We start from the raw sequence: 16,134 nt of genomic DNA on the forward strand, positions 1-16,134 counted from the left end.
TTCTGGAAGACACCTTCTTCAAGCAGTGGTACAGGAAGAAGTCTGCATCCTTCAAGAAAAACATGATTTTCATGCAGGACAATGCTCCATCACACGCGTCCAAGTACTCCACAGTGTGGCTGGCAAGAAAGGGTATAAAAGAAGAAAATCTAATGACATGGCCTCCTTGTTCACCTGATCTGAACCCCATTGAGAACCTGTGGTCCATCATCAAATGTGAGATTTACAAGGAGGGAAAACAGTACACCTCTCTGAACAGTGTCTGGGAGGCTGTGGTTGCTGCTGCACGCAATGTTGATGGTGAACAGATCAAAACACTGACAGAATCCATGGATGGCAGGCTTTTAAGTGTCCTTGCAAAGAAAGGTGGCTATATTGGTCACTGATTTGTTTCTGTTTTGTTTTTGAATGTCAGAAATGTATATTTGTGAATGTTGAGATGTTATATTGGTTTCACTGGTAAAAATAAATAATTGAAATGGGTATATATTTGTTTTTTGTTAAGTTGCCTAATAATTATGCACAGTAATAGTCACCTGCACACACAGATATCCCCCTAAAATAGCTATAACTAAAAACTACTTCCAAAACTATTCAGCTTTGATATTAATGAGTTTTTTGGGTTCATTGAGAACATGGTTGTTGTTCAATAATAAAATTAATCCTCAAAAATACAACTTGCCTAATAATTCTGCACTCCCTGTATTAAGTTTTTTATTCTTGACATTTAAACTTTTTTGTTTTTTTGGTTTGAGGGGTTGTATTCTGTGTTGTGCATTAACTTTGGTGCAAAACCGCATTCCCATGCGGTTGTGTTTGGGCCTACTCCGCATTGACCTTAAGGGGCGGGGCTTATTTTCACGCGCTCAGATGCGCCCTTCCTTCTGGCTCAGCAGCAGCAAACAGTATCTCCGGTGGCTCCTGGACTGTGTAGCTGGTCTGAAGGGTTGGAAATGTATTTCGAAGTACCCTGGGGGCAGAGGGTATTTTTGTTTTATATTTTGACTAGTTGTTGAATATAAGTACTTTAAAGCTTTATTTCTGACCCTTGCTTTTGGGTGCAGTAATTTTTGGATTAACCAACGATCTTAGTTAAATTTGGAAATAATTTAACGTTAATTGAGCTTTTTGGAAAAATGGTTCACTTTTTCTTTTCTTAAAGGCACAGTACACATTTTTTCAAATGTTTTTTTTTTGCAATAAATAAGTGTTTAAACGACTTTTGTGGTATTACTAGTCTGTTCAACATGTCTGACATTGAGGATTCTCATTGTTCTATGTGTTTAGAAGCTATTGTGCAACCCCCTCTAACATTGTGTAACTCTTGTACTGAAAGAGCCTTACATTGTAAAGACCATATATTAGGTCAAGAAAGTGTGCCTAAGGATGATTCTCAGTCTGAAGAGAATCAGGATATGCCATCCAATTCTCCCCAAGTGTCACAACCTTTAACGCCCACACAAGCGACGCCAAGTACTTCTAGTGCGTCTGATTCTTTTACTCTGCAGGAGATGGCTGCAGTTATGTCAACTACCCTTACAGAGGTATTATCTAAATTACCAGTGTTGCATGGTAAACACAGTAGGTCAGGTATTAATGTAAATACTGAATCCTCTGATGCTTTATTAGCTATTTCTGATCTTCCCTCACAGTGGGGATCAGGGAATTATTGCCTGAAGCTGAAATTTCTAATTCAGGGAATGTTTTACCTCAGACAGATTCGGATGTTATGTCATTTAAATTTAAGCTTGAACACCTCCGCCTGTTACTTAGGGAGATTTTAGCGACTCTGGATGATTGTGACCCTATTGTGATTTCTCCAGAGAAATTGTGTAAAATGGATAAATATTTGGAAGTACCTACTTACACTGATGTTTTTCTGGTTCCTAAGAGAACTTCGGAAATTATTAGAAAGGAATGGGATAGACCAGGTATACCGTTTTTTTTCCCCCTCCTAAATTTAAGAAAATGTTTCCCATATCAGATACCATTCGGGACTCATGGCAAACGGTCCCTAAAGTGGAGGGAGCTTTATCTACTCTAGCTAAGCGTAATACTATACCCATTGATGATAGTTGTGCTTTCAAGGACCCTATGGATAAGAAATTAGAGGGTCTACTAAAGAAAGTATTTGTTAAAAAAGGGTTTCTTTTACAACCTATGGACTGCATTGTTCCAGTAAGTACTGCAGCAGCTTTTTGGTTTGAGGCTCTAGAAGAGTCTCTTAAGGTTGAGACTCCATTAGATGACATGTTAGATAGAATTAAGGGTTTCAAGCTAGCCAATTCTTTTATTACTGATGCCGCTTTTCAAATTGCTAAATTAGCGGAAAAAAATGCAGGATTTGCTATTTTAGCATGTAGAGCATTATGGCTCAAATCTTGGTCTGCTGATGTGTCATCAAAGCATAAGCTTTTAGCTATTCCCTTTAAAGGTAAGACCCTTTTCGGGCCAGAATTAAAGGAAATCATTTCTGATATTACAGGAGGTAAAGGCCATGCCCTACCTCAGGATAAGTCAGTTAAAATGAGGGGTAAACAGAATAATTTTCGTTCCTTTCAGAAATTTAAAGGAGGACCCCCCGCTTCTTCTTCTTCCACAAAGCAGGAAGGGAATTTTTCCCATTCTAAGTCAGTCTGGAGACCCAATCAGAACTGGAATAAGGGTAAACAATCCAAAAAGCCCACAGCTGCTCCTAAGACAGCATGAAGGGGTGGCCCCCATTCCGGGACCGGATCTAGTAGGGGGCAGACTCTTTCTTTGCTCAGGCTTGGGCAAGAGATGTTCAGGATTCCTGGGCACTAGAAATAGTGACCCACGGTTATCAATTGGAATTCAAGGATTTTCTCTCAAGAGGGAGATTTCATCTCTCAAAATGATCTGCAAACCAGATAAAAAGAGAGGCGTTCTTACGCTGTGTAAAAGACCTTTCTACTATGGGAGTAACTTGTCCAGTTCCAAAATTGGAACAGGGACAGTGGTTTTACTCAAACCTATTTGCGGTTCCCAAAAAAGAGGGAAAGTTCAGACCTATCTTAGACCTCAAGTGTCTAAACAAATTTCTAAGAGTTCCATCATTCAGGATGGAGACAATTCAAACAATTTTACCAATGATCCAGGAGGGTCAATATATGACTACCGTGGATTTGAGGGATGCTTACCTTCATATTCCAATCTACAAAGATCATCATCGGTTTCTAAGGTTTGCCTTCTTGGACAAACATTATCAGTTCATGGCTCTTCCCTTCCGGTTGGCCACAGCACCCAGAATCTTAACAAAGGTTCTAGGGTCTCTTTTGGCGGTTCTCAGACCGCGAGGCATAGCAGTGGCGCCTTATCTGGACGACATTCTGATTCAGGCGTCAACATATCATCTGACATAATCTCACACGGACACAGTGTTGTCTTTTCTGAGAACTCGCAGCTGGAAGGTGAACATAGAGAAGAGTTCACTTGTCCCACAGATAGGGTTTCCTCCTTGCGAACTCTGATAGACTCGGTAGCCATGAGAATATTTCTGACAGAGGTCAGAAAATCAAAGATTCTAAATACTTGCCGAGCACTTCAGTCCATGCCTCGGCCATCAGTGGCTCAGTGTATGGAGGTAATTGGATTAATGGTAGCGGCAATGGACATAGTTCCATTTGCTCGCTTTCATCTCAGACCACTGCAGCTGTGCATGCTCGGACAGTGGAATGGAGATTATGCGGACTTATCTCCTCAGATAAATCTGGATCAAGAGACCAGAGACTCTCTTCTTTGGTGGTTGTCGCTGGATCATCTGTCCCAAGGGACTTGTTTCCGCAGACCCTCGTGGGTGATAGTGACAACGAATGCCAGCCTTCTGGGCTGGGGTGCAGTTTGGAACTTCCTAAAGGCTCAGGGTGTTTGGACTCAAGTGAAGTCTCTTCTTCCAATCAATATTCTGGAACTGAGAGCAATATTCAATGCGATTCAGGTGTGGCCTCAGTTGGCTTTGGCCAAATTCATCAGATTCCAGTCAGACAACATTACGACTGTGGCATATATCAATCATCAGGGGGAACAAGGAGTTCCTTAGCGATGATAGAAGTATCCAAGATAATCCGTTGGGCGGAGGCCCACTCTTGCCATCTGTCAGCGATCTACATCCCAGGAGTAGAGAACTGGGAAGCGGATTTTTCATCCGGGGGAGTGGGAACTTCACCCGGAAGTATTTGCCTCATTGATTCTCAGATGGGGCAAACCAGAGTTGGATTTGATGGCATCTCGACAAAATGCCAAGCTTCCAAGATACGAATCTCGGTCAAGGGATCCTCAGGCCGAACTGATAGATGCCTTGGTTGTTCAGCCTAGCTTATGTGTTTCCACCGTTTCCTCTCCTCCCATGCGTGATTGCTCAAATCAAACAGGAGAGAGCATCAGTGATCCTGATAGCACCTGCGTGGCCATGCAGGACTTGGTATGTGGATCTAGTGGACATGTCCTCTCTGCCACCGTGGAAACTTCCATTGAGACAGGACCTTCTCATTCAAGGTCCTTTCCCACATCCAAATCTTATTTCTCTGCAGTTGACTGCATGGAGATTGAACGCTTGATTTTATCAAAGCGAGGATTCTGATTCGGTCATCAATACTTTGATACAGGCCAGAAAGCCTGTCACTAGAAAGATCTATCATAAGATATGGCGTAAATATCTTTATTGGTGTGAATCCAAGGGTTACTCATGGAGTAAAGTTAGGATTCCTAGGATTCTGTCTTTTCTCCAAGAAGGATTGGAGAAAGGGTTATCAGCGAGTTCCTTAAAGGGACAAATTTCAGCTTTGTCAATTTTGTTTCACTAACGTTTGGCAAATCTGCCAGATGTTCAGTCTTTTTATCAGGCTCTATCTAGAATTAAGCCTGTATATAGACCCATTACTCCTCCCTGGAGTTTGAATTTAGTTCTTCAAGGGGTTCCGTTTGAACCTATGCATTCCATGGATATCAAATTGTTATCTTGGAAAGTTCTGTTTTTAGTTGCTATTTCTTCTGCTCAAAGAGTTTCTGAGCTTTCAGCACAACAGTGTGATTCTCCTTATCTCATACATTTTCCAAATTTGATACTTTTGCTTCTTCTGAGGCTATTTTTGGGAGAGAGGTTCTTCAAGCAGTGGTGCCTTCCGTTTAGGTTCCTGTCTTGTCCCTCCCTTTCATCCGTGTCCTATTGCTTTGGTATTGGTTTCCCACAAGTAAGGATGAAATCCGTGGACTCGTCATATCTTTGTAAAAGAAAAGTAAATTTATGCTTACCTGATAAATTTAATTTCTTTTACGATATGACGAGTCCACGGCCCACCCTGTTCTTTTTAAGACATGTAAGCATAAATCTACTTTTTAACATTCTTGAATGTCCGCCATTAGCGGTAAATACTTGTGGTTCTTTAAGGAGTCCAAAAAGAGAGAAAAAATTTGCCAGGCACCTCAAATTTAACTTCGTTTCAATAAAAGTTTAATTTTTAAATTTGAGGTGCCTGGCGAATTTTTTCTCTCTTTTTGGACTCTCTTTTGCCACTGCTAGGCACCTACGCTGCATTGCTTGTGGGAATAGTAGACCAGGGGCATAGCCGATTCAAAGACTTAGTGTTTTTGCCCAAAGGTGGAGGATCCCTTATACCCGGTGCAGTTCACGATCACGTTTTTGCATACAACACCGGAGATAGACAGCCGCACTGGGTTGCGGTATCTGCTGTGCAAACTTTCTCCGGATCAGAGGAATCGCATCAGAGGCTCGGCTTCCTACAAGGACCAATCCGTGAGAAGGATTGAGACACACCCAAGATCCAGGCATGGTCAGGTGGTTGTAGACGGCGTTTGTTCCAGAAATGGTGGACGGGCTGGTGCCCGGTGAAACGCGCTCAAGATTTGGAAACACCCAGGCTGCCGGGGAAGAAGCTTATTCCGCGGATGGTGGACGGGTCGGTACCCGGTAAAGCACGGCAGCTGGTGAGTGATACGTGCCTTTGTGGGGACTGTTTAGTTTGTATACCTTGCCTCTGTTGTTATACATTGACGTCTGCAATAGGAGCACCGGGGAACAGGAACATTTGTACATAATTATATGAGTACCACTTTTTGGGTCACATTTACTCAGGACTTTCTTATCATTATAATCTGGGACTCATATAGGACACTATATATATATTGGTCTGCTTTCTGGACTGCGAGGAGTTGCAAAGCTACTATACGTATTGACCAAAGCACACAATTTTTAGATGTGAAAAGCATTTGCCCTTGCAGGATACAAAGTGTTATATTGGCTATTATGAATGTTTTATAAGTGATAATTTAAATTGAGACTTTCTCTTTTTCTATTTATATTTGTTCTTTAAGGAGTCCCACTGTTCGCGGATCAACACCTCCTGGGTATACCTTCCAGGGTGTTCATCTCCTCTGTTCCAAAGTGTGTTAGAATTCCGATGAATGCACCACCTGATGTTTCCTCAGAACGACATCCCTTGCTTGATAACAAATGCCTGTTTTTCTCCCAAAAACACGACTTGCCAGCTAGGCGCGTTTCACCCCTTAGGCTCTGGGGCTTCTTCCGGCTCCAATAAAAGTCAGATGACTGTGAATACCTGTGATCTCTTTTAAAGACATGAACACGGAGGAAAACTCCTCCCATTTTGAAGCCTTGTTTGGGGTAAAATGGTAACAAGAATGTAACAATAAAGCACTCATGTTACTTAAATTTTACTTTATTTTTTAAAAAACAGTATTATTTGTTTGCTCCCCCTTGTTAGTTTGTAAATAACCTATTAGCCAACAGTGATACTGCAAGCTCTAAGGAACCTTAGAAATACTTCTGCAATCTTAAAGATCATATAAACTATAACGATTGTTCAATTCATAATGGATATACAGATTTGAATAAATATATTTTTCTATATATTCTCTATAGAGTACCTATGGAAAATTAACTTAGAGTTAGGACCTTGATATATTTTTGTAAGGATGCTGTACCTTTTAAGTCTCTCTCCACCCCTTTCTCTCCTAAGCTACTTAATCTCACTTCCTTTGAGCAGACATTGCTTGAGTATTTTGTTAATAGTCTAGCTGTATCTTACTCTGGATTTAACAACCTCAAATCAGGCTACCTTTTCATAAGAATTTTGGAACATTAATTCAGTTTCCGTTTTGTTTCAAACAGTGATTTATTTGCTGTTTTCCTCAATTCATTCCTGAGTGATTTCCTGTGCTTATCAGCCTCATTCTGGCTTCTGACCTCCTGTCAGCTTGCTAGGAATCCTGCTTACAAGGAACTTTGTGAATCTATATTTGGATAACAAACCTCCATTTAACAGATTGTAATCCTCTTCATTTCAGCTTTCTGTTGTGCATCTATTTGCAAGCCTTAAATCGCAAGTATAACTTTTGTATAAGGAATTACCTGACATTGTTTGTTTGCTTGCTTGAACTTTTACTACTATATTTCTGTGCTTTGCTTGAAACAAACCTCTTGTTCTCACATTCAGATACATTTGTATACATTTTCCTGAACACTAAATTACTAATCAAAGTATCTATTGCTGGGCATATATTTATATTACTTGCTTGTCTCTGCACAATTTGTTTTCATGCTAAATGAGAACCCTTGCAACACTTAAAGGGACACTGTACCCAAATTTTTTCTTTCGTGATTCAGATAGAGCATGCAACTTTCTAATTAACTCCTATTATCAAATTTTCTTTATTCTCTTGGTATGTTTATTTGAAAAGCAAGAATGTAAGTTTAGATGCCGGCCCATTTTGGTAAACAACCTGGGTTGTCTTTGCTGATTGATCAGCACCAATAAAAAAGTGCTGTCCATGGTGCTGAATAAAAAATGTGCTTACTCCTTAGCTTAGATGCCTTCTTTTTAAAATAAAGATAGCAAGAGAACGAAGAAAAATTGATAATAGAGGTAAATTAGAAAGTTGCTTATAATTACATGCTCTATCTGAATCATGAAAGAAAAATTTGGGTTCAGTATCCCTTTAATTAAATCTGCTGATTTTGTTCATTGCTAAGGTTAATAACATTTTTCCTTAGAAGCAAATCTCAGCTACAAAACTACAATTTATAAACACAAGATTTTAACACACATACTGTTAAAACCTTACGATTTTACTCCCCCTTCTCATCATTTAAAGAAACACTATTTACAGAGTGCTTTCCAGTTATTCATTCCTCCAGAAAACATGAATCATTTATTTCTTCATTCATTCCTAGGGGAGCAAGTGTTTTTAAATTAAAAATCCATTTACATTCATTTTGTAATAATAATTTATCTAGATTACCTCCTCTCTCTTGAAGGTCAATTTTTTGAAGGCCCCTAAATTTAAGTTCATGTTTATTACTATTATGTTTTAGAAATAAATGTCTCTACATCCTCAAACACTTTATTAGTAACAACTGATGTGGAAGGATTATATTCTTTAATTCCACACACTAGAGGAGTAGAAATATGTAGATTCTTTCTTGAGCAGAGAGGTCAAAAATATAATGAACATACACAATTTGTTGTCTCCCTTCTGAATTTTTTACTGAGACATAATTATTTCACGTTTAATCAAAAAATGTATGAACAAATACTAGGTACAGTCATAGGCACTTGCTGTGCGCCTACTTATGCATGCCTATGCCTAGGTTTTTGGGAAAAGGAAGTAATTTGGCATGGCATATATAAAGACCATATAGGATTATGGATACATTTTATAGATGACGTATTACTGCTCTGGGAAGGTTCAGAAGAAAAATTAGACTTTATGAAGTCTCTGAATATCAATAATTACATTTTAAAATTAACTTTTACTCACAGTAAAACTGAAATTAGTTTTTTGGACTTAATAATAAGGAATGAAAATCAGTCCATTATTACTGCCACCAATAGAAAAGAAACAGCAGGGAATACACTGCTACGTGCTGATAGTCATCATCCTGCTCACTTACTTTATAATATACCATATGTTCAATATCTGAGACATAGGCGTAATTGTACGAAAGTAGACACCTTCAAAACCGAGGTGAGAGACTTAAAACAAAGATTTAAGGAACGAGGGTATTCACAAGATTGCCTTAAAAGGGCTTATAGTAAAACAAGAAACCTGGACAGACAGGAAATTTTATATAAACCCAAAAGTAATGATAAAAATGATGTCAGGTTTATAAGTACATACAATGATTCCTGGCCTGGGCAAAAATAAGATCTATTCTTGTCTGACATTTGCATGTCTTAACCCTTGATTCCTCAATAGCAAAATGTGTTGGTACTGTACCACAAATGACAGCCAGAAAAGCACCAAACCTTAAAGACAAACTAGTTAAAAGCCATTTCCTTTTATATAGAGATAGCAATTGGTTATCTCAATATAAAAAATCTGATGGTAACTTTCGCTGTACAAAATGTTCAGTTTGTAGCAACATGGTAACGAGAAACAAATTCATTGATAAGTATGGTTAACTATGGCACATTAAGGGACATATAAATTGTCTTAGTGAAGGAGTAGTGTACTTAGTCTACTGTAGTTGTCCTTGCTATTACGTAGGAAAAACCTACAGAGAGGTAAAGGAAAGAATTAAAGAACATAAACAAGATATAAAAAATAAAGTAATGGATACTAGTAGTGTATCAAGACATTTCTTTCTAAAACATAATATAGAAAAAATAACTCATTGTGTAGTTCATTAACAAATCTAGACAGGCCCAGAGGCTTGTTTTCCCACAGAAAACCTCTGAATTACATTGTTTCCAATGCAGCAAAGGATTCTGGGTAAGATATGCAAATTAAGTACACAATGACACACCTTTTTACTTAAGTCTGCTTTTCAGCAGGTTCCCTTTACGCCAAAGTATCGCTGTTCACACAGCTTATAAACTTAGCTATGGTTAGTGCAGTGATTCATAACCATCCCAGGACAGACTGTTTCGTGGTTTTTGCCACTCATCAGCTGGGAGAAGGTTAGAATCACTGCTGGGTGAAGTTGATTCCAGGCAGAATACAACAACATTTTAAATTAGGGGGAGATAAAAGGAGAGTTTAAAATCCTCCACTACGCACAAAATATAGAAAAAATAACTCATTGTGTAGTTCATTAACAAATCTAGACAGGCCCAGAGGCTTGTTTTCCCACAGAAAACCTCTGAATTACATTGTTTCCAATGCAGCAAAAGATTCTGGGTAAGATATGCAAATTACGTACACTAGCTAAGTTTATAAGCTGTGTGAACAGCGATACTTTAGCGTAAAGGGAACCTGCTGAAAAGCAGACTGAAGTAAAAAGGTGTGTCATTGTGTACTTAATTTGCATATCTTACCCAGAATCCTTTGCTGCATTGGAAACAATGTAATTCAGAGGTTTTCTGTGGGAAAACAAGCCTCTGGGCCTGTCTAGATTTGTTAATGAACTACACAATGAGTTATTTTTTCTATATTTTGTGCGTAGTGGAGGATTTTAAACTCGCCTTTTATCTCCCCCTAATTTAAAATGTTGTTGTATAAAACATAATAGTAATAAACATGAACTTAAATTTAGGGGCCTTCAGAAAATTGACCTTCAAGAGAGAGGAGGTAATCTAGATAAATTATTATTACAAAATGAATGTAAATGGATTTTTAATTTAAAAACACTTGCTCCCCTAGGAATGACTGAAGAAATAAATTATGCATGTTTTCTGGAGGAATGAATAACTGGAAAGCACTCTGTAAAATCCTTTCCTGAATAAAACTAAATAGTGTTTCTTTAAATGATGAGAAGGGGGAGTAAAATATATCAAGGTCCTAACTCTAAGTTAATTTTCCATAGGTACTCTATAGAGAATACATAGAAAAATATATTTATTCAAATCTGTATATCCATTATGAATTGAACAATCGTTATAGTTTATATGATCTTTAAGATTGTAGAAGTATTTCTAAGGTTCCTTAGAGCTTGCAGTATCACTGTTGGCTAATAGGTTATTTACAAACTAACAAGGGGGAGCAAACAAATAATACTGTTTTTTAAAAAATAAAGTAAAATTTAAGTAACATGAGTGCTTTATTGTTACATTATTGTTACCATTTTACCCCAAACATTCCATTAAATATTTCAAAAGGCTTCAAAATGGGAGGAGTTTTCCTCCGTGTTCAGGTCTTTAAAAGAGATCACAGTTATTCACAGTCATGTGACTTTTATTGGAACCAGAAGAAGCCCCAGAGCCTAAGGGGTGAAACGCCCGTAGCTGGCAAGTCCGAGTTTTTGGGAGAAACACAGGCATTTGTTATCAAGCAAGGGATGTCATTCTGAGTAATCGTCAGGTGGTGCATTCATCGGAATTCTAACACACTTTGGAACAGAGGAGACGAACACCCTGGAAGGTATACCCAGGAGGTGTTGATCCGCGAACAGTGGGACTCCTTAAAGAACTGCAAGCATTTACTGCTAATGGCGGACATTCAAGAATGTTAAAAGTGTGCGTTTGCCATCAACACTACAGCTATGACTACCCGTGCACAGTATTCAGTGCAGTTGTCTAAGTAAGGGGTAGTAGCTTGCATTAATTGTCCTGACTATCCGCTGCATACCCACATAAGGGCAACTTTATTTCTGGAATTGAACTTCCTTATTGTAGTGCTGGAAATTGGAAACATTTCTGTGACTTTAAACAGGAACTGTTGATTTTCCTCTTTTTCATTTATAAGAGTTTGAGAGCGCACTCAACTATCAAATTTTCATAAATTATTCAATCATGTTTGGGGATTCATAGTGTACTATGATAGGGAGTTACAGTATTTATGTCAATTTATGCCTTGTATTCGCCCCGATAAATGCTTCATATATGCTCCCCCTTTGTTAGTTGTGATATCACTTGTATTAGACATAGGTCATTTTATTTGTCTCTTAGACCTAGTTATTATATCTGCTAACTTTATAAGGTATTAGTTAGTGCTGGACAGGAATTGCTTTATAATCTTCTTCTTGTTGAATATTAATTGAATCTTTTCCTCCTGCACCAATGGCCTGTCAATACTTTAACAACAGGCTACAGTAACAAAAACTTGCACTCACTGGTCTTTCCTTCAAAAACCAAACATTTATTGTAACGTTTCAGAGTCAGAGTATCCCCTTCCTCAAACCAGTATATATATATATATATAATCCTTGATGGTTCAGCACTCAATTTATTTCCAGTCCGGGGTGCTCAGCATAAAAGTTTGCAAACATCAAAGAGAGACAGCAGGCACTCTCCGTTTAAATCGCCAATATTTACTCCATAAAGTGACGTTTCGGGGTTTTACCCCCGTCTTCAGACTTACATACAGTGCATAAAATTAAGTGCATACTTATACCTACTTACCCCTATGCTTTCAAGATAATTAATCAATTAACCCACCTCGTGCAACTCCCAGCGGCATGTGCCAGGCACATAGAATACGTCATCAGAAAGAGGACGCCGCTTGTTAGGCACCACCACCGGAAATGTCAATCACCATATGTTGCTAACCCAACGCGTATCCGTCATTAGAGACGCCGTGTAATGTTTATATATATATATATATATATATATATGTATGTATGTGTGTATGTGTGTATGTATGTATGTGTGTATGTATGTGTGTGTGTGTATGTATGTGTATATATATGTGTATATGTGTGTATATATATATATATATATATATATATGTGTATATATATATATATGTGTATGTGTGTATGTATATGTGTATATATAATGTTCTATATATATGCTCTCAGCTAAGATGAAAAGCAAAAATGGAAGAGTTAGTTACCGCATCCGGCCAAATGGGATAAGCCCAGGTACCATGTCAAGGTCTCTTCCAAAACCTGAGTCCCTAAACAGCCACACAATGTGCATGTTGCAGGGTCATGGGATGTGTACCCAGTCCGGTCTGAGAGTGCAGTCCCCTTCCGTGTTTTGTGTATGTCTAGGGTGATTACATAAGCCTATGCACCCTTCACTTGTTCCCAGTTTGTTAGATTGAGAGCTTGCATTGTGTGGCTGTTTAGGGACTCAGGTTTTTGAAGAGAACTTGACGTGGTACCTGGGCTTGTCCCATTTGGCTAGATGCGGTAACTAACTCTTCCATTTTTGCTTTTCATCTTAGCTGAGAGCTTGTGAGTGCTTACACGGAAGGGGACTGCATTCTCAGACCGGACTGGGTACACATCCCATGACCCTGCAACATGCACAGCCCTGGGTGCACAATAGCACTTTCAGGAAGCTGTACTGTCCCCAGAGTCACAGGCAGTTAACCGCAGACATGTCTGGGTGCAAGGCCCACAGGGAAAATTACACAACAAATTAATACAGCACACAGAGAAAGTCCAGCACTCACTTGCAAGCTCTCAGCACTCACTTACCGCATCTGGCCAAATGGGATAACCCTTCACTTGTTCCCAGTTTGTTGGATTGAGACCTTGCATTGTGTGGCTGTTTAGGGACTCAGGCTTTGGAAAAGACCTTGACGTGGCACCTGGGCTTATCCCATTTGGCCAGCTGCGGTAACTAACTCTTCCATTTTTCATCTTAGCCGAGAGCTTGTAAGTGAGTGCTGGACTTTCTCTGTGTGCTGTATTAATTTGTTTTGTAATTTTCCCTATGGGCCTTGCACCCAAACATGTCTGGGGTTAACTGCCTGTGACTCTGGGGACAGTACAGCTTCCTGAGAGTGCTATTGTGCACCCAGTGCTGTGCATGTTGCAGGGTCATGGGATGTGTAACCAGTCCAGTCTGAGAGCTTACATGTTTTGTGTGTGTGTGCTGTTATATATAATATAACAAAAACAAAAAAATTACAAAAAATATACACACATATATATATATATATATATATATATATATATATATATATATATATATATATATATATATATAATTTTTTGTTATATTATATATAACATTACACAATAAATAAAAAAAAAAAAATATATATATATATATACACACTATATATACCAGTGGTTTTGTGGTACATAACGCATCTCCTGTGTTATAAGCTGATGCTCTATAATAATATAAGAGAAGTAGATTTTTGTATTAGAATAGGAAAGTGCGTGAACAGGTGTCATTTTCTCAGATCATGAAGAGCACAGCTCCTATTCTGGGGGAAAATGCTCACGCTTATACATTTTAGCACAAACCGCTTTGGTTCTCAGTCACTCTCATAACTCTGATGCCGATAGATAATAATTAACCCTTGTTACTGCATTAATGTGCCCTCTGCTGCACTTCTGGTGACTTGGGACAGTCAACGAACTAAAATTACAAACACTGAGTAGTAACTGACCTTCTGGTGTTTGCTCTTTGGTCATTACAAACCACTGAACTTTAGTAGAGTATATAAGCACAGGTCAGATTTACAGAGAGGATTCTTCTGGCTATCACATATTTGCAAAAGGGGCCTGTAGAAATGTGAGTGACAACACATTATTCTATGCCTGAATAAAATGTAACTTGCACAAAACCTAGATGGCTCAAATCTGTATGGGAATGCGGCTTGCTGTGTTGTGCCAGGTGGGGAAGTCATCTGTTAGCTCTTCTGCTAGATAATGTGCAGGAAATGCTGCTCTCTCTGTGCCAGCTGAGGAAGTCATCTGTTAGCTCTTCTGCTAGATAATGTGCAGGAAATGCTGCTCTCTCTGTTGTGCCAGCTGAGGAAGTCATCTGTTAGCTCTTCTGCTAGATAATGTGCAGGAAATGCTGCTCTCTCTCTGTGCCAGCTGAGGAAGTCATCTGTTAGCTCTTCTGCTAGATAATGTGCAGGAAATGCTGCTCTCTCTGTTGTGCCAGCTGAGGAAGTCATCTGTTAGCTCTTCTGCTAGATAATGTGCAGGAAATGCTGCTCTCTCTGTTGTGACAGCTGAGGAAGTCATCTGTTAGCTCTTCTGCTAGATAATGTGCAGGAAATGCTGCTCTCTCTGTGCCAGCTGAGGAAGTCATCTGTTAGCTCTTCTGCTAGATAATGTGCAGGAAATGCTGCTCTCTCTGTTGTGTCAGCTGAGGAAGTCATCTGTTAGCTCTTCTGCTAGATAATGTGCAGGAAATGCTGCTCTCTCTGTGCCAGCTGAGGAAGTCATCTGTTAGCTCTTCTGCTAGATAATGTGCAGGAAATGCTGCTCTCTCTCTGTGCCAGCTGAGGAAGTCATCTGTTAGCTCTTCTGCTAGATAATGTGCAGGAAATGCTGCTCTCTCTGTGCCAGCTGAGGAAGTCATCTGTTAGCTCTTCTGCTAGATAATGTGCAGGAAATGCTGCTCTCTCTGTTGTGCCAGCTGAGGAAGTCATCTGTTAGCTCTTCTGCTAGATAATGTGCAGGAAATGCTGCTCTCTCTGTGTCAGCTGAGGAAGTCATCTGTTAGCTCTTCTGCTAGATAATGTGCAGGAAATGCTGCTCTCTCTCTGTGCCAGCTGAGGAAGTCATCTGTTAGCTCTTCTGCTAGATAATGTGCAGGAAATGCTGCTCTCTCTGTGTCAGCTGAGGAAGTCATCTGTTAGCTCTTCTGCTAGATAATGTGCAGGAAATGCTGCTCTCTCTGTGCCAGCTGAGGAAGTCATCTGTTAGCTCTTCTGCTAGATAATGTGCAGGAAATGCTGCTCTCTCTGTTGTGCCAGCTGAGGAAGTCATCTGTTAGCTCTTCTGCTAGATAATGTGCAGGAAATGCTGCTCTCTCTGTTGTGCCAGCTGAGGAAGTCATCTGTTAGCTCTTCTGCTAGATAATGTGCAGGAAATGCTGCTCTCTCTGTTGTGCCAGCTGAGGAAGTCATCTGTTAGCTCTTCTGCTAGATAATGTGCAGGAAATGCTGCTCTCTCTGTTGTGTCAGCTGAGGAAGTCATCTGTTAGCTCTTCTGCTAGATAATGTGCAGGAAATGCTGCTCTCTCTCTGTGCCAGCTGAGGAAGTCATCTGTTAGCTCTTCTGCTAGATAATGTGCAGGAAATGCTGCTCTCTGTTGTGCCAGCTGAGGAAGTCATCTGTTAGCTCTTCTGCTAGATAATGTGCAGGAAATGCTGCTCTCTCTGTTGTGCCAGCTGAGGAAGTCATCTGTTAGCTCTTCTGCTGATATATGTGCAGGCAATGCTGCGCTCTCTGTGCCAGCTGAGGAAGATCATCTGTAGCCTATTTCACGCTAGATA

Source organism: Bombina bombina, chromosome 6, assembly GCF_027579735.1.
Source record: "Bombina bombina isolate aBomBom1 chromosome 6, aBomBom1.pri, whole genome shotgun sequence".
NCBI lineage: Eukaryota > Metazoa > Chordata > Amphibia > Anura > Bombinatoridae > Bombina > Bombina bombina.